Source organism: Coffea arabica, chromosome 3c (genome assembly GCF_036785885.1).
Source record: "Coffea arabica cultivar ET-39 chromosome 3c, Coffea Arabica ET-39 HiFi, whole genome shotgun sequence".
Taxonomy (NCBI): Eukaryota; Viridiplantae; Streptophyta; class Magnoliopsida; order Gentianales; family Rubiaceae; genus Coffea; species Coffea arabica.
Window position 1 is genome coordinate 35708107 of NC_092314.1, and position 19713 is coordinate 35727819.

The following is a 19713-nucleotide window of genomic DNA, read 5'->3' on the forward strand; positions in this document are numbered from 1 at the left end:
TTTCCAACCAATTTCTTCTAGCTCTCCATCAATCTCTCGAAGCCAGAAAAATGGGTTCCCCTTCTTCCTCTATCCCACGAAGCCCTCTCTGCCTTTTCTTTAGCTTTTTCCATTTTTTTTTCTTTCCCCCAACCGTAGCTCTCTATCCCACGAAGCCAGAAAGTTTGTGTTACTCAAGTGTTCCGTTGCTTTAACTCAGACCAAGTGTTCCGTTGCTTTTGTTTTCGGAATGTGTTCCGCTGCTTTGGTCTTTGCTTTGCTTTGGATATTGTTTTTGTTGCGCGGCACTTTCATTATGATTTGATCAAAATTTTGACTTCACTCATTTTCCCTCCATTTGATACCAAAAATCATGTTTTTTTCTGGATTTGTAATATGGTTTGAACCATAGATTTTAATGCTATAGTATTATTCTTTATTTTTCAACAAAAAATAAAAATTTTCATCAACATAGGTGGCAAAATTTGTTAATTTCATATAATTGAAAATGTACTTTTATAATTTGCTAATATTTTATACTAATTTCTTACAATTGCAGCACTAAAGAACATCATGTAATTGAAAATAATTAAACTCAAATTATATGGTTATAACATAGTTTCAATAAAAATAATCATTTTCCCAACATTTGAGACCAATCATCATGCTTTTTTTATTTTTAATTTGGTTTGAAGCATAGATTTTATTGCTATAGTATTATTCTTTATTTTTTAGTACAAAAACACAAATTTTCATCAATATAGGTGGCAAAATTTGTTAATTACATATAAGTGAAAATATACTTTTATAATTTGCAAATATTTTAGCCCTGCAATTTTTTATAATTGCAGTACTAAAGTACATCATTAATTGAAAATAACGAAAGTCAAATTCTATGGTTATAACAGACTTTCATTAAAAATAATCAAATGCTATTAATAAGACATTATTGTTAAGTCAAAATCAAAGAAAATTTAGTGATGACATAATGTTATCACTAATTTATTCAAGATTATAATGACAAGAAAAGTCGTCACTAATTAAATTGCTAGTTTTTAATATTGTCAATTGCTAGTTTTTAATACTTTTGTGAAAATATTGATAATGGTTGAGAAAATTTTGTTACATTACTGCAAGTGATAAATGTACTTTTGTTCTTTTTCAAACATTTATTTTAATGTTTAATTTTGTTTAAAATTATTGTACTAGTATAGATTTGCAAGACAAAACTTAAGTTCTCAATAGTTAAAAAATTCATTACAGAGAAAACACAAAGTAGTAGTTGCAAAATGTGTATAAATTACAGATATTTTAATATGTATAAATTACAGTTTATTTTAATGTTTAATTTTGTTTGAAACTATTTTACTAGTATAGATTTGCAAGACATAGATTTATGGGTAATTTCTTTTTTTTTTTTTTGCTTTCACATATTTAATTTATGTTAAATACAAAACCTACCAGTTTCCCTTTCATAAAAATATTAGTGCAACACTTTTTGAATTTTACTTACAAACATTTATGTATTTAACATAAATTAAATGATTCAGATTGAAATGCCCATAAAGAGCAGAATATTTGTTCATGTAATGGAGGAAACCCACAAAGAGTTGGTACTTTATGGGCCATTTCTTTTTTTAAAAAAAAATTAATTTATGTTGAAAAGATAACCCGCCAGTTTTCGTTTTGTAAGAAATCAGTGTAACACTTTTTGAATTTTACTTACAAATATTTATAAATTTATCTTAAATTATATGTTTGAGAGTAAAATGCCCATAAAAAGTTGGTACTTTGAATAGATAATGCTTATTTGCCCATAAACTACACTCCCTGAAGGCTATTTTGTTAATTACTTTGTAGTACTTTGTTATTCCTTTGCTAATACTACTTGGCATGTAGTACAAAGGATAAATCTGGCATAAATTTCTTATTCCATTGATAAAAAGACCTGCTTGCCTTATAACTATTGTAATGAAAGATATATCTTTAGAGTTCATAACAAATTATTACTTAAATTTGAGAAAATTATAAAATATTTATGCATAGTTTATCAAGATACCATTCGCAATTTCCTAATAAAAAAATAGGGGCTAAATTGTAAAAGCTAGGGTGCCATAATAGAAATAATAAAATTGGTGTATTACATATGGGGGTTAAATTGCAAAAGTTAGAGTGCCATAGTAGAATTAATGAAATTGGTGAATTACATATGGGGCTAAATTACAAAAGTTAGGGAGTAATAATAGAATTAAAGAAATCGGTGTACTACATATGAGGCTAAATTGTAAAAGTTAAGGTATCATAATGGAATCAATGGAATTTTTTACAACATTTGGGGCTAAATTACAAAAGTTAGGGTGGCACAGTAGAATTAATGAAAGTGACTTAGAAATAAGTACTTTAAACAGTGACGATTAATTCTTGTCACTAAATCCGAATCGGTAGAGTGACAGTGACGATATTAGAATTTATCACTATATAGATCATTTTAGTGACAACTTTTTCAAGGTCGTCACTGAAGACTTAGTTGCTTTGAGCAATTATGACAACTCTCCTTGTCGTCACTAAACAACCACGTTTTGTGACGACTTTTGTCGTCACTAAAAAATGTTGTCACTAATGACCATATTTCTTGCAATGTAGTTTGTGACGAAAATAACGGGTCGTCACTAAACATTTAATTGCTTTGATGCAATTGTGACAACTTTAGGTGTCGCGACTAAATAACCTCCTTTTGTGACAACTTATTGTCATCACTACAAAATGTTGTCACTAATAACTTTTTTTTTTAGTGATCAGTGACGATAACAAAAACTCGTCCGTAAATAGGCCAAGCAATAGTGATGATGTTCTTAATGTCGTCACTATTGCGTGTTCTAAACACTCCCGCGCTCTTGCTAAATCTTGGCTCCCATTAGAGGTTTGTGACGAGTTAGAAAGTCGTCAATAAATGATCCACTTTTGTGACAACTTTTTTTCGTCACAGAGAAAAGTTGTCACTGATGACCAATTTTCTTGTAGTGTTTACAAGTATTAGGAGTAAAAGGAAATTTCTAGGTAGTTTACCTTGAAACTTAAGGAAAGATGATAGCTTAGAGTTCCTCCTCCAAAACTCACTCCACCAATCCCTTAAACCCCTCCTAGCTAGCACTTGTACGGAAGGAATTAGAAATCAAATGGTGAAATCTCAAGATTGAAGCCAAATTTGAAGTTAGGAAAAGAAAGCTTTGCTTGGTCTTTTCTCTCAAAAGCCATGGTTGAGCAAGGAAGAAATGAAGATATTTTTTGTCCAAAACAAGATAAGAAGGAAGAGAAATCGCAGGTCAAAGCTGCTGTCTCATCAGAATCCGGCCAGGATCTGGCCGGATTTCCGGCCGGATTCTTGGCCGGATACTGACCACGTCACAATCCGGCCGGATTCCAGGCCTGATACGAGGCAGTAGCTAAACCAAATTTTTCCAAAATCCTCAAACAATCCGGCCAAAAACTGGCCGGATTCTCGGCCGGATTTGGTAGCAAGCAATTTTATCAAAAATTTTCTTTTCCTAGCTCACACGTCGTGTTCGTCCGTACTTCCAATGAATGCATATATATATACTCACACGAAAATACTTAATACACACAAACTCACGTTCATATATATGAAATGAAACCCTGCTTAGTGACAGGTAACAAATTCTTTTCATCTTCAAAAAGGAAAGTAAAAATAAATAAAATGCTGAGAAAATATGAAAATTTTAGGGTTCTCACAACATGAGTGCAACAACAGACATGAAATAGCTTTCCACCACCTAGTAGCTTCTTGGATTATTCAAAGTCAGCTTTTAATAGTCTGATAGCCACATCATTGCTGGCAGCATTGTCGACTGAAATAGTATGGATTTTCTGTTCAATTCCCTACTCCTTTATACGTTTGAAAAGGGCAGCCACAATGCCAACTCCGCGTCGAGGTCATGGGATGTGAATGAAACTTAGCACCCTTTTTTGAAGTTTCCAACTGGCATCAATCCAATGCCCGGTCACAACCATGTACTCAATCTTTTGATTCTTTGATTTTTCATAAATCAGTTGTTAAGCTAACTTTTTGTATATGTCTCAACATGTTGTTTAGTTTCCTTTTTCCAATTCACGCACCATTGCACAATTCCTCTTTATTGTCATCCGAGAGATCTTTTGCCACTCCAAAAATTCACGCTTCATCATAAAGTTGAAACCCTCTTCCTCCAAAATGGTGAGGATGCTCGTGCATCAAGATCCAATGTACAGTTGCCTCTCTCATTTTTTCCATGTCAAATTTCCCCGGGTGCAGTGGTGGTATAGTTGGAAAAATATTTATTCCGCAGGCTAGAAATTTAATTTTGTTTGCTGCTTGGCATTTTTCAATTTGGCTTTTCTAGCTGCACAGCTACCTAAATGTCTTCACATACTTGTTGTTTGCTTTGTTTGCCCTGAGATATTTTTCTTTGGCAATGTTTGCAAATGGCATAATAAATTACTCCAACCCCGAGAAAATTTCGAGTAAGTTTAGTATGTATTATTTTTATTTTGCTATTAGAAGTAATAATTGGTCAATTAAATGTCTAAATTTAAATTTTACAAAAAAATTAAGAATTTATAAGTACTTTGGAGCGGTGCAAAAAAAAAAATATAAGTTAGGAGTTGATGCATGGGATCATAAAAATTTTAGGCCTTGGAGAGCAATTAACTACAACTAAAAGACCAACCTGACCTTAAAATTCTAGCTAAACTACCATGCGACCAGCTAAGTTATCAGAACATTAGAAACAAGCACCGAGTGGAGAAGCTTTGGAATTGTCATCCACCGAGTGAGGAAGCTGCGAGTGATCACCGAGAGAAGAAAATGAGAACCGACAGCTAGGTTCTCCATTTCTTCAACTGCTAACCATCCTAAACTGAGAGCTAAGTGAGTGGTAAGCGGAGAAACCAGTCTGCACTTCACGTATCAACTACATCAGTGAGGGAAAAGGGTAGAGCTGGTGCAAGTATTGAAGGAGCCGAGACAGAGAAGGGATAGAGCAGTCTGCCATTTTCGATTTTTAAGGGAAAAGAGGTAAGAATCTACCATAACCTTCTGCTTATTTGGCACAAATTAGTAGATATACAAGCTGCATGTTAGTGTTTAGCAAGGCACAATGAGTTTTAACCGAGGAGGAATCTGATAAAGGAGAAAAAAATGGGAACTGGACAGAAATGGAGGGAACCGAGAATTGTTGTTGAGTTGCAGCCATAAATAAAGTAAATTTTTTTGTAATAACCTCTTAGTCATTCAGTACACTTGAATATTAAGGTTGCATGTTGGATTTTAACGAAGAAAAACTAAGTTTGATTGAAGGAAATAGTTGGAAGTTCTGCTAAGCTGGCCGAAGGAGGAAAGAAGGAAATTTCCAGGTTTCTTTATAGATTTTGGTTCTAAACTCCTACGTTGAGGCTTAGTTATTGTGTAATGTTTTAGTCTTGGCATGCATGTTAGATTTGAGTATGAAATAAAGTAGTTAATGAAGGAATTTCTTGCTAAAAGGTTGATTGCTGTCTGAAGATTTTCTGTCATGGCCGAGAGAGAGAATTAAACCTCCGATCAGTTTTTCTTTCAAACTCCGCTCTGTAAACTTTCACATCTGATATTTAAACCTACTCTGTAGTTTAATACGTGTATTTGGCATGATGAGCTGGAGTTAAAACTGAAGGAGTTATGGCGAAAGTGTGGTATATTAAACCAGGGGCGGAGCCAGAAAAAAATCTTAGTGGGGGCACAAATAATACTAAAATTTTTTATCTACTCTTTTTTTAATTTTTTGAGCAAAAAATAAATAAATTCACTAACAAGTACAATTGATATGTATATTCCATGAAAAACGTAAAAAGACAAACTCAAATTATTAATGTAATAATAATTTTATTTAAAAATTTCTTTTATTGTCATTTTTTGCACCTTCATTATCCTTGGCTTCTTCTTTATTAGATGGCTCTTTTTCCATTGATTTCCTCTTGAAATATCTCTCCATAGCTAAAGAAATTAAAATCAATATATAAGATACTAATCCAATTAAAATATTAAATGTACAATAAAATCTAATAATCTATCCAAGAACTATTTTACAAGTTAAAGTTATTTATTAAATCATTAATCACAACATATCATTACTATATCAAATCACAACTTATTCATTCATTACTATATCAAATCATTAATCAGAATATATGAACATAATCAAGTTAATTAGACAAAAGGATCCATATAAGAATAATTTAAAAGTTAAAATATATGTCAAATGGCCCTCTATTCATCATTACATTAACTCCAAATAAGAAACTAATCAAGGAAAATAAAAAATAAATTATAAATTATAAATCTATAAAATCACCATTTCACAAGTTAAAATATTTATCAAATATCAAATAACCCATTTATTAGTTATTACATTAACTAATCAATTTTCAAATTTCTCTAAAACAGTAATAATCTCATGCTCTAGAAATATATTTGCAAACAAATTTAAAATAATAATAATAAGAAGTAATTGTTTAGAACCTGATTTTAATGGTCTCCCAAAATTGGTGAAAAGAGTTGCAAATCAGTGGCACTGTGGCAGACTCAGGTCCCTTTACTTCCTTTGTGCCCCATATCACGTTATTTAATTGGAAAGAAGTCAGCTTCAAGGACTGGTTTCTTGCGGTTGAACTGAAGAAAGCAGGTCTTGGTTTTCAAAAAGCCTACTCCTTTAATGGAACACTGTTTGAAGTAGTCAACAACACCATTTTCATGACAGGAAAACCAGGATCGGACTATTTGATGGGAGAGACCATTTTCAGTGGGGACAACCAAGAGGCAAAAGAGGAAAAGAAAATTGGGGAATGGGGACAAAGGAAGTAAATGATTAATGTTGATTGGATGAAGTAATAAAAAGAAAGAGTAGTTAGTTGGGTGTGGAAGAAGAGGAGTCGTGGGTTATGAAGTGAAATGGGGACCACAGGAGTAAAGGAAACTTGGAGAGTGGGGACCAAAAGTAATGACTGATATAATTGATATCTGGTCCTTAGAGGAGGAAAGTGAATGATATAAATTTTGTGACCCATTCTTTCATATTTTTTTAAAAAAATTCTGGGGGCACCATTAAAATTGTATCAAAATTATAGGAGTATTATAGGAATTTAAGGAGGGCAGTGGGGGCCCGTGCCCCCAGTGCCCCCACTGTAAATCCGCCCCTGTATTAAACTGCTACACTGCTGAACCTGTTGGCTTCATCCGAGAAAGAAAACATAAGAAATCTTGGCTATTTCTTGCAAATCATAGCTTCTAAACTAGTGTATTAAGTTGTAAAATATCATAAGTCCCTTAACCTCAGCAAGTAAGACCGAAATAACCTGAACCCAATGTGAGTAAAGCAGAGCTCTTGAACCCGACTGATTGCAGGTTGATGTCCGAGAGAATGAAGCAGAATGTGCTTCTGACCGTCCACTTTTGACCTTGAAAATGCAAGAACTAGATATTGATGTCTTTATAGGAAATGTATGTCTATGTCTTAGCTTCGAAACGCTATAACATTTGCCTCAATTCGATGAGTGTAGCTTCACTTGTGATCAAAACCTCAGAGGATGGCAAAGCTGCCCTTCTCGTTGCCTTTCTCTTGTTTCCCGAATGCAACTTGCTTTGATGCTGGCATTGAGCAAACCAAATTTTGAACAGCAATTCTGCTAATTCCAACTTTGTAAGCTTACATAAATGATAGTTACGGTTGCTCTGAGATTTAATGACTATATCTAGTTCTACGAGTAGAGTTAAACTAAGGTAAATGAGAGGAAAACTCGTATTATATACATAAATTGCCTTTTAATCACTTAATCTTGTCTTCATGAATATTTTAAAGATTATAAAATTTGAGGGGTTGGTGTAATGGAATTAAATTTGATTTCCAAATAACCTAAAGTTTAACTAGTTAAAAGGAACCAATGGAATATTCGCAAGCCTTAATCTTAGAATCTTCAGTGGAAAATGATTTAATCCTAAAATAAATATTTTATAAATTATTAACTTGAAAATTATGTATATTTCTTGATTAAAACAATAAAGTCAATAAGTTTCAAAATAAAATGATAAATGAATATTAAACATGTTATATTTTGTATTTTAAAGTCAAACTTGATTTTAATAGTTCAAATGGTAAGGTAAGAACAATAAGTGAACATCTACAAATTATGTATTTACTTTAAAATTATTAACTTGCTTCAGGAAGTAGCTGTGAGCCAGGAAGCCACCCTGAAGCCTGAGAGTAGTTATTTGAATATTTAGTGAGTGTTGCCGAACTATATGCTTAACTGTTTATGTTCTTAAATGAAATTATGTGATAAATGTATGTACTATGGATATTGCTAGTGAATCCTTGTAATGTGTAAATCAATTGTCCATCGCCTTCTAAGTCGGGGATGTACTATATCGCACACGGCTTAGTTGAACTTGAAGGTTGATAATTGATCAAATGATATTATATATGTGCATGAATGTAAGCCGCATTAGGTGAACTGGGCCCAAAATCCTTTGTTCAACGGGCTATTCGAGCCAGCAAAAGGCTTTGTCGGATAGAACGGAAGCTCTGGATAAATGTTTCGGTATACTCGAGTATTACCTAGAAGTTGGTGGATTATCGAACTGATCACTGAATTGAGGGGATCGTTTATTAGTTTTGGAGGATATAAGGGAATGAATTGGCGGAATGTACAATGATGTTGAAATGACTCTCAGGAGTAGTTTGTATCCTTTGAAAGTGTTTGAATAGTGAAATGTGCATTACTTGCTTAATTGTACTATTTCAAGTGTTTGTTAAATGTTACTTCCTTGGTAAACCTCACTAAACTTTAACTCAACCGTTTAGTTTGTTTTCCTTATAGGAATTGGTGGTCAGGGTTTGAACGGGGGATCTTAGCAAGTTAGCGTAAAGACTTTTGTGTATGTGCACCCCTTTAATATCCTATTAAGGGTTGAAGCTTTTGTATTAAACTAGGTATTGTGAAAGACTTGAACGGTTGGGTTTTGTCTTATCAGATGTTATCTTTGAAGTTAATGTAAATATTTGTGAGAGTTATCTAACTGGTATCTCTGAAGTTAATGTGACATTAGTGAATCCTGAAGAGAGTTAGGCAGGCAATCCGCTAACTTTTAGGATACGCCCTAGAAGAAGGTGAGTCATCACACTCCTTGAAATTCGTCGAAGTCATCCCATGCCTCTAACATTTTATTTCTTTTAGGCATATGAAATTGACCATCTCCTTCACTTACCATTCCTTTTGAGCATTATTGTCCCGGGTTGTCGCTTGTCCTCTATTGGTATTCAAAGTACCACTTTCATTTCCAGGAGCAATAGCTTCATTTCCCTTTTTTTTTTAGTAAAATAAATTGCTATTATTCATCAAAATAATTATTCATTCCATAATAACTCAGAATCATCACGCAAAGATCACACAATTCCAAGGCTTCTTATAATTCAATAGGCTATGCAATAGCAATTAACGTAGGGTGAATCACTAGAAGGCTTTTTGCAAACGCCTCCATCAGCGTATTTTTCTTACTTACAAATTGCAATACACTCTGGAATTGTTGTGCATCGACCCTGGTATATCAGCCATGTCTCATTTGTTACATTGGACATGGCAATTGCTGGACTAGAAAGCAAACCATAGCAAAGCAATCCCATGAGAATGGATGCTCTAAAGATGATACCCATAGTCATTCTTGCAGTTGTTTGGTACGTGAATGCCAGGCAATAGAGCCCAAGAGGAGAAGAATTGCCTATTGACATTGTAATAGCTTCATTTCCTCCTTCATTACTCGCAGAGACAAATACTGGACTTTCCAAGATCAATGGAGTGGCAGTAGATGCACGTGGCTATAGCATTGAGGGAACCTTGGAGGGGGAGGCTAATCAACATGCCTTTAAATTAAAAAAATATGTTATATTACTGAATAATTGTAGACCTAAAAATCACATACCAAAGTTGTTTGTTAACACTATTGACCCTTGCTAATTCTTATGAGTTATGACAAACCACTACTATGCTTAGCAAAGAAACAAACTCGTAATAAACAACAAGGTAAACCTGACTTTACTAACTATGAATTGAAGACGAAATGGAAACCTTTACTAACTAAGGCTTGACTTTAACAAATACTCCCAAATTAAAGTGTGACTTTATCGCTTTAACAAAGATGCACAAATTAAATCTAAGAGCTGCAAAGTTTGGATATATACATAATGAAAAAATGAATAGCCCAAAATGACATGAATTCCACCTTTCATCAAAATTCTAGTATTTGGTATTGAATATTGATTAGCAATAGCTAGTGTTAATCTCAAATTCATTCGAGTTGTAAATCTCTCCAAAAAACGAAGAAAACAGGTGCCCAACATTACCAACTAAAACTACATTGTTGCTTTTTAAGGACAACAAGCAAAGATTCTTAAGCATTGTGACATGTCAGATTGTTTTGGACAGTGATTATATATACTCAAGAACAATGACAATAGCCCAGCAATGTAAGCTTTTACACAACCATGACTCAAATTCTCAAAAGCTGTCACTGTTTAAATTTCTTTTTCTTCGTCTTCCAAACAAGAAAGCAAGAAGGCAGCGTGAATTATGTGATATTCTCAAGGAAAAAAAAAGTAGCAAGGCAGTTTCATTCATTCACTTGCCCACTCCAGCGGCGTTGCCTCTATTGCGCCAATGTAGGAGTCCAGTGTCCAACAAATTGAGCTATCCTCCTACATTTTCCTAAATTTTTATTACTTCCCCAATCACAAGACAGCAACCCAGCTCTCATCTGTGCTCTGAAATACCTTCACAATTGCAAATCCTAATTTTGGTGTTAGGGTTTTAGGTTTAACAAATTCTCCCTAAATTAGCAAAAATGGATTTGTAATTAACATGTTTCATACACAAGTACAATAGAATTACCTCAAATAATAGCAATGCAACTGATGAAACTTTACATTATCATCTGCAACCTCCACTGCTTCACCTCACTAATTTCGGCTCCTCCTAATATTCATCCCCTTCAGATTGAAGTCAATGCCATTTACCGTTACCGTCTAATGAAGCTTAAGCTCATGGTCGTGGAAGATATCAATCGAGTTAGGGTGGAGCTCTAGTAGGTGATGAGCTTCATCCAATCTCCATGTTGAAGAGGGACTACGGGAGGAAGAAGTTTCTTCAAGACTTCTTATTTTGTGACATTTCTTTTCTTTGGTCCCCAGGGGCGGAGCCAGAAAAAAATCTTAGTGGGGGCACAAATAATACTAAAATTTTTTATCTACTCTTTTTTTAATTTTTTGAGCAAAAAATAAATAAATTCACTAACAAGTACAATTGATATGTATATTCCATGAAAAACGTAAAAAGACAAACTCAAAATTATTAATGTAATAATAATTTTATTTAAAAATTTCTTTTATTGTCATTTTTTGCACCTTCATTATCCTTGGCTTCTTCTTTATTAGATGGCTCTTTTTCCATTGATTTCCTCTTGAAATATCTCTCCATAGCTAAAGAAATTAAAATCAATATATAAGATACTAATCCAATTAAAATATTAAATGTACAATAAAATCTAATAATCTATCCAAGAACTATTTTACAAGTTAAAGTTATTTATTAAATCATTAATCACAACATATCATTACTATATCAAATCACAACTTATTCATTCATTACTATATCAAATCATTAATCAGAATATATGAACATAATCAAGTTAATTAGACAAAAGGATCCATATAAGAATAATTTAAAAGTTAAAATATATGTCAAATGGCCCTCTATTCATCATTACATTAACTCCAAATAAGAAACTAATCAAGGAAAATAAAAAATAAATTATAAATTATAAATCTATAAAATCACCATTTCACAAGTTAAAATATTTATCAAATATCAAATAACCCATTTATTAGTTATTACATTAACTAATCAATTTTCAAATTTCTCTAAAACAGTAATAATCTCATGCTCTAGAAATATATTTGCAAACAAATTTAAAATAATAATAATAATAAGTAATTGTTTAGAACCTGATTTTAATGGTCTCCCAAAATTGGTGAAAAGAGTTGCAAATCAGTGGCACTGTGGCAGACTCAGGTCCCTTTACTTCCTTTGTGCCCCATATCACGTTATTTAATTGGAAAGAAGTCAGCTTCAAGGACTGGTTTCTTGCGGTTGAACTGAAGAAAGCAGGTCTTGGTTTTCAAAAAGCCTACTCCTTTAATGGAACACTGTTTGAAGTAGTCAACAACACCATTTTCATGACAGGAAAACCAGGATCGGACTATTTGATGGGAGAGACCATTTTCAGTGGGGACAACCAAGAGGCAAAAGAGGAAAAGAAAATTGGGGAATGGGGACAAAGGAAGTAAATGATTAATGTTGATTGGATGAAGTAATAAAAAGAAAGAGTAGTTAGTTGGGTGTGGAAGAAGAGGAGTCGTGGGTTATGAAGTGAAATGGGGACCACAGGAGTAAAGGAAACTTGGAGAGTGGGGACCAAAAGTAATGACTGATATAATTGATATCTGGTCCTTAGAGGAGGAAAGTGAATGATATAAATTTTGTGACCCATTCTTTCATATTTTTTTAAAAAAATTCTGGGGGCACCATTAAAATTGTATCAAAATTATAGGAGTATTATAGGAATTTAAGGAGGGCAGTGGGGGCCCGTGCCCCCAGTGCCCCCACTGTAAATCCGCCCCTGTATTAAACTGCTACACTGCTGAACCTGTTGGCTTCATCCGAGAAAGAAAACATAAGAAATCTTGGCTATTTCTTGCAAATCATAGCTTCTAAACTAGTGTATTAAGTTGTAAAATATCATAAGTCCCTTAACCTCAGCAAGTAAGACCGAAATAACCTGAACCCAATGTGAGTAAAGCAGAGCTCTTGAACCCGACTGATTGCAGGTTGATGTCCGAGAGAATGAAGCAGAATGTGCTTCTGACCGTCCACTTTTGACCTTGAAAATGCAAGAACTAGATATTGATGTCTTTATAGGAAATGTAGGTCTATGTCTTAGCTTCGAAACGCTATAACATTTGCCTCAATTCGATGAGTGTAGCTTCACTTGTGATCAAAACCTCAGAGGATGGCAAAGCTGCCCTTCTCGTTGCCTTTCTCTTGTTTCCCGAATGCAACTTGCTTTGATGCTGGCATTGAGCAAACCAAATTTTGAACAGCAATTCTGCTAATTCCAACTTTGTAAGCTTACATAAATGATAGTTACGGTTGCTCTGAGATTTAATGACTATATCTAGTTCTACGAGTAGAGTTAAACTAAGGTAAATGAGAGGAAAACTCGTATTATATACATAAATTGCCTTTTAATCACTTAATCTTGTCTTCATGAATATTTTAAAGATTATAAAATTTGAGGGGTTGGTGTAATGGAATTAAATTTGATTTCCAAATAACCTAAAGTTTAACTAGTTAAAAGGAACCAATGGAATATTCGCAAGCCTTAATCTTAGAATCTTCAGTGGAAAATGATTTAATCCTAAAATAAATATTTTATAAATTATTAACTTGAAAAATATGTATATTTCTTGATTAAAACAATAAAGTCAATAAGTTTCAAAATAAAATGATAAATGAATATTAAACATGTTATATTTTGTATTTTAAAGTCAAACTTGATTTTAATAGTTCAAATGGTAAGGTAAGAACAATAAGTGAACATCTACAAATTATGTATTTACTTTAAAATTATTAACTTGCTTCAGGAAGTAGCTGTGAGCCAGGAAGCCACCCTGAAGCCTGAGAGTAGTTATTTGAATATTTAGTGAGTGTTGCCGAACTATATGCTTAACTGTTTATGTTCTTAAATGAAATTATGTGATAAATGTATGTACTATGGATATTGCTAGTGAATCCTTGTAATGTGTAAATCAATTGTCCATCGCCTTCTAAGTCGGGGATGTACTATATCGCACACGGCTTAGTTGAACTTGAAGGTTGATAATTGATCAAATGATATTATATATGTGCATGAATGTAAGCCGCATTAGGTGAACTGGGCCCAAAATCCTTTGTTCAACGGGCTATTCGAGCCAGCAAAAGGCTTTGTCGGATAGAACGGAAGCTCTGGATAAATGTTTCGGTATACTCGAGTATTACCTAGAAGTTGGTGGATTATCGAACTGATCACTGAATTGAGGGGATCGTTTATTAGTTTTGGAGGATATAAGGGAATGAATTGGCGGAATGTACAATGATGTTGAAATGACTCTCAGGAGTAGTTTGTATCCTTTGAAAGTGTTTGAATAGTGAAATGTGCATTACTTGCTTAATTGTACTATTTCAAGTGTTTGTTAAATGTTACTTCCTTGGTAAACCTCACTAAACTTTAACTCAACCGTTTAGTTTGTTTTCCTTATAGGAATTGGTGGTCAGGGTTTGAACGGGGGATCTTAGCAAGTTAGCGTAAAGACTTTTGTGTATGTGCACCCCTTTAATATCCTATTAAGGGTTGAAGCTTTTGTATTAAACTAGGTATTGTGAAAGACTTGAACGGTTGGGTTTTGTCTTATCAGATGTTATCTTTGAAGTTAATGTAAATATTTGTGAGAGTTATCTAACTGGTATCTCTGAAGTTAATGTGACATTAGTGAATCCTGAAGAGAGTTAGGCAGGCAATCCGCTAACTTTTAGGATACGCCCTAGAAGAAGGTGAGTCATCACACTCCTTGAAATTCGTCGAAGTCATCCCATGCCTCTAACATTTTATTTCTTTTAGGCATATGAAATTGACCATCTCCTTCACTTACCATTCCTTTTGAGCATTATTGTCCCGGGTTGTCGCTTGTCCTCTATTGGTATTCAAAGTACCACTTTCATTTCCAGGAGCAATAGCTTCATTTCCCTTTTTTTTTTAGTAAAATAAATTGCTATTATTCATCAAAATAATTATTCATTCCATAATAACTCAGAATCATCACGCAAAGATCACACAATTCCAAGGCTTCTTATAATTCAATAGGCTATGCAATAGCAATTAACGTAGGGTGAATCACTAGAAGGCTTTTTGCAAACGCCTCCATCAGCGTATTTTTCTTACTTACAAATTGCAATACACTCTGGAATTGTTGTGCATCGACCCTGGTATATCAGCCATGTCTCATTTGTTACATTGGACATGGCAATTGCTGGACTAGAAAGCAAACCATAGCAAAGCAATCCCATGAGAATGGATGCTCTAAAGATGATACCCATAGTCATTCTTGCAGTTGTTTGGTACGTGAATGCCAGGCAATAGAGCCCAAGAGGAGAAGAATTGCCTATTGACATTGTAATAGCTTCATTTCCTCCTTCATTACTCGCAGAGACAAATACTGGACTTTCCAAGATCAATGGAGTGGCAGTAGATGCACGTGGCTATAGCATTGAGGGAACCTTGGAGGGGGAGGCTAATCAACATGCCTTTAAATTAAAAAAATATGTTATATTACTGAATAATTGTAGACCTAAAAATCACATACCAAAGTTGTTTGTTAACACTATTGACCCTTGCTAATTCTTATGAGTTATGACAAACCACTACTATGCTTAGCAAAGAAACAAACTCGTAATAAACAACAAGGTAAACCTGACTTTACTAACTATGAATTGAAGACGAAATGGAAACCTTTACTAACTAAGGCTTGACTTTAACAAATACTCCCAAATTAAAGTGTGACTTTATCGCTTTAACAAAGATGCACAAATTAAATCTAAGAGCTGCAAAGTTTGGATATATACATAATGAAAAAATGAATAGCCCAAAATGACATGAATTCCACCTTTCATCAAAATTCTAGTATTTGGTATTGAATATTGATTAGCAATAGCTAGTGTTAATCTCAAATTCATTCGAGTTGTAAATCTCTCCAAAAAACGAAGAAAACAGGTGCCCAACATTACCAACTAAAACTACATTGTTGCTTTTTAAGGACAACAAGCAAAGATTCTTAAGCATTGTGACATGTCAGATTGTTTTGGACAGTGATTATATATACTCAAGAACAATGACAATAGCCCAGCAATGTAAGCTTTTACACAACCATGACTCAAATTCTCAAAAGCTGTCACTGTTTAAATTTCTTTTTCTTCGTCTTCCAAACAAGAAAGCAAGAAGGCAGCGTGAATTATGTGATATTCTCAAGGAAAAAAAAAGTAGCAAGGCAGTTTCATTCATTCACTTGCCCACTCCAGCGGCGTTGCCTCTATTGCGCCAATGTAGGAGTCCAGTGTCCAACAAATTGAGCTATCCTCCTACATTTTCCTAAATTTTTATTACTTCCCCAATCACAAGACAGCAACCCAGCTCTCATCTGTGCTCTGAAATACCTTCACAATTGCAAATCCTAATTTTGGTGTTAGGGTTTTAGGTTTAACAAATTCTCCCTAAATTAGCAAAAATGGATTTGTAATTAACATGTTTCATACACAAGTACAATAGAATTACCTCAAATAATAGCAATGCAACTGATGAAACTTTACATTATCATCTGCAACCTCCACTGCTTCACCTCACTAATTTCGGCTCCTCCTAATATTCATCCCCTTCAGATTGAAGTCAATGCCATTTACCGTTACCGTCTAATGAAGCTTAAGCTCATGGTCGTGGAAGATATCAATCGAGTTAGGGTGGAGCTCTAGTAGGTGATGAGCTTCATCCAATCTCCATGTTGAAGAGGGACTACGGGAGGAAGAAGTTTCTTCAAGACTTCTTATTTTGTGACATTTCTTTTCTTTGGTCCCCAGGGGCGGAGCCAGAAAAAAATCTTAGTGGGGGCACAAATAATACTAAAATTTTTTATCTACTCTTTTTTTAATTTTTTGAGCAAAAAATAAATAAATTCACTAACAAGTACAATTGATATGTATATTCCATGAAAAACGTAAAAAGACAAACTCAAAATTATTAATGTAATAATAATTTTATTTAAAAATTTCTTTTATTGTCATTTTTTGCACCTTCATTATCCTTGGCTTCTTCTTTATTAGATGGCTCTTTTTCCATTGATTTCCTCTTGAAATATCTCTCCATAGCTAAAGAAATTAAAATCAATATATAAGATACTAATCCAATTAAAATATTAAATGTACAATAAAATCTAATAATCTATCCAAGAACTATTTTACAAGTTAAAGTTATTTATTAAATCATTAATCACAACATATCATTACTATATCAAATCACAACTTATTCATTCATTACTATATCAAATCATTAATCAGAATATATGAACATAATCAAGTTAATTAGACAAAAGGATCCATATAAGAATAATTTAAAAGTTAAAATATATGTCAAATGGCCCTCTATTCATCATTACATTAACTCCAAATAAGAAACTAATCAAGGAAAATAAAAAATAAATTATAAATTATAAATCTATAAAATCACCATTTCACAAGTTAAAATATTTATCAAATATCAAATAACCCATTTATTAGTTATTACATTAACTAATCAATTTTCAAATTTCTCTAAAACAGTAATAATCTCATGCTCTAGAAATATATTTGCAAACAAATTTAAAATAATAATAATAATAAGTAATTGTTTAGAACCTGATTTTAATGGTCTCCCAAAATTGGTGAAAAGAGTTGCAAATCAGTGGCACTGTGGCAGACTCAGGTCCCTTTACTTCCTTTGTGCCCCATATCACGTTATTTAATTGGAAAGAAGTCAGCTTCAAGGACTGGTTTCTTGCGGTTGAACTGAAGAAAGCAGGTCTTGGTTTTCAAAAAGCCTACTCCTTTAATGGAACACTGTTTGAAGTAGTCAACAACACCATTTTCATGACAGGAAAACCAGGATCGGACTATTTGATGGGAGAGACCATTTTCAGTGGGGACAACCAAGAGGCAAAAGAGGAAAAGAAAATTGGGGAATGGGGACAAAGGAAGTAAATGATTAATGTTGATTGGATGAAGTAATAAAAAGAAAGAGTAGTTAGTTGGGTGTGGAAGAAGAGGAGTCGTGGGTTATGAAGTGAAATGGGGACCACAGGAGTAAAGGAAACTTGGAGAGTGGGGACCAAAAGTAATGACTGATATAATTGATATCTGGTCCTTAGAGGAGGAAAGTGAATGATATAAATTTTGTGACCCATTCTTTCATATTTTTTTAAAAAAATTCTGGGGGCACCATTAAAATTGTATCAAAATTATAGGAGTATTATAGGAATTTAAGGAGGGCAGTGGGGGCCCGTGCCCCCAGTGCCCCCACTGTAAATCCGCCCCTGTATTAAACTGCTACACTGCTGAACCTGTTGGCTTCATCCGAGAAAGAAAACATAAGAAATCTTGGCTATTTCTTGCAAATCATAGCTTCTAAACTAGTGTATTAAGTTGTAAAATATCATAAGTCCCTTAACCTCAGCAAGTAAGACCGAAATAACCTGAACCCAATGTGAGTAAAGCAGAGCTCTTGAACCCGACTGATTGCAGGTTGATGTCCGAGAGAATGAAGCAGAATGTGCTTCTGACCGTCCACTTTTGACCTTGAAAATGCAAGAACTAGATATTGATGTCTTTATAGGAAATGTAGGTCTATGTCTTAGCTTCGAAACGCTATAACATTTGCCTCAATTCGATGAGTGTAGCTTCACTTGTGATCAAAACCTCAGAGGATGGCAAAGCTGCCCTTCTCGTTGCCTTTCTCTTGTTTCCCGAATGCAACTTGCTTTGATGCTGGCATTGAGCAAACCAAATTTTGAACAGCAATTCTGCTAATTCCAACTTTGTAAGCTTACATAAATGATAGTTACGGTTGCTCTGAGATTTAATGACTATATCTAGTTCTACGAGTAGAGTTAAACTAAGGTAAATGAGAGGAAAACTCGTATTATATACATAAATTGCCTTTTAATCACTTAATCTTGTCTTCATGAATATTTTAAAGATTATAAAATTTGAGGGGTTGGTGTAATGGAATTAAATTTGATTTCCAAATAACCTAAAGTTTAACTAGTTAAAAGGAACCAATGGAATATTCGCAAGCCTTAATCTTAGAATCTTCAGTGGAAAATGATTTAATCCTAAAATAAATATTTTATAAATTATTAACTTGAAAAATATGTATATTTCTTGATTAAAACAATAAAGTCAATAAGTTTCAAAATAAAATGATAAATGAATATTAAACATGTTATATTTTGTATTTTAAAGTCAAACTTGATTTTAATAGTTCAAATGGTAAGGTAAGAACAATAAGTGAACATCTACAAATTATGTATTTACTTTAAAATTATTAACTTGCTTCAGGAAGTAGCTGTGAGCCAGGAAGCCACCCTGAAGCCTGAGAGTAGTTATTTGAATATTTAGTGAGTGTTGCCGAACTATATGCTTAACTGTTTATGTTCTTAAATGAAATTATGTGATAAATGTATGTACTATGGATATTGCTAGTGAATCCTTGTAATGTGTAAATCAATTGTCCATCGCCTTCTAAGTCGGGGATGTACTATATCGCACACGGCTTAGTTGAACTTGAAGGTTGATAATTGATCAAATGATATTATATATGTGCATGAATGTAAGCCGCATTAGGTGAACTGGGCCCAAAATCCTTTGTTCAACGGGCTATTCGAGCCAGCAAAAGGCTTTGTCGGATAGAACGGAAGCTCTGGATAAATGTTTCGGTATACTCGAGTATTACCTAGAAGTTGGTGGATTATCGAACTGATCACT

General features: G+C 33.6%; 2 long non-coding RNA genes across 6 annotated transcripts; both read right to left on the bottom strand.

Moving 5' to 3' along the window:
* Positions 1-10472: 10472 nt before the first annotated feature.
* LOC140037699 (uncharacterized) lies at positions 10473-12525 on the bottom strand. Of its 3 annotated transcripts, none has more exons than XR_011841699.1 (3): positions 12060-12525; positions 10948-11534; positions 10473-10846 (listed from the first exon to the last, which is right to left on the bottom strand). It is a non-coding gene; the product is annotated as an uncharacterized lncRNA (long non-coding RNA). The 3 variants fall into 3 exon arrangements; XR_011841700.1 differs by having other exon boundaries at positions 10948-11233; positions 12060-12496; XR_011841698.1 differs by lacking the exon at positions 12060-12525 and having other exon boundaries at positions 10948-12047.
* A 3477-nt stretch (positions 12526-16002) lies between these two features.
* On the bottom strand, positions 16003-18055 carry LOC113720829 (uncharacterized). 3 transcript variants are annotated; one of them, XR_011841701.1, is made up of 3 exons: positions 17590-18055; positions 16478-17064; positions 16003-16376 (listed from the first exon to the last, which is right to left on the bottom strand). It is a non-coding gene; the product is annotated as an uncharacterized lncRNA (long non-coding RNA). The 3 variants fall into 3 exon arrangements; XR_011841702.1 differs by having other exon boundaries at positions 16478-16763; positions 17590-18026; XR_003455536.2 differs by lacking the exon at positions 17590-18055 and having other exon boundaries at positions 16478-17577.
* Between the last annotated feature and the right edge of the window lie 1658 nt (positions 18056-19713).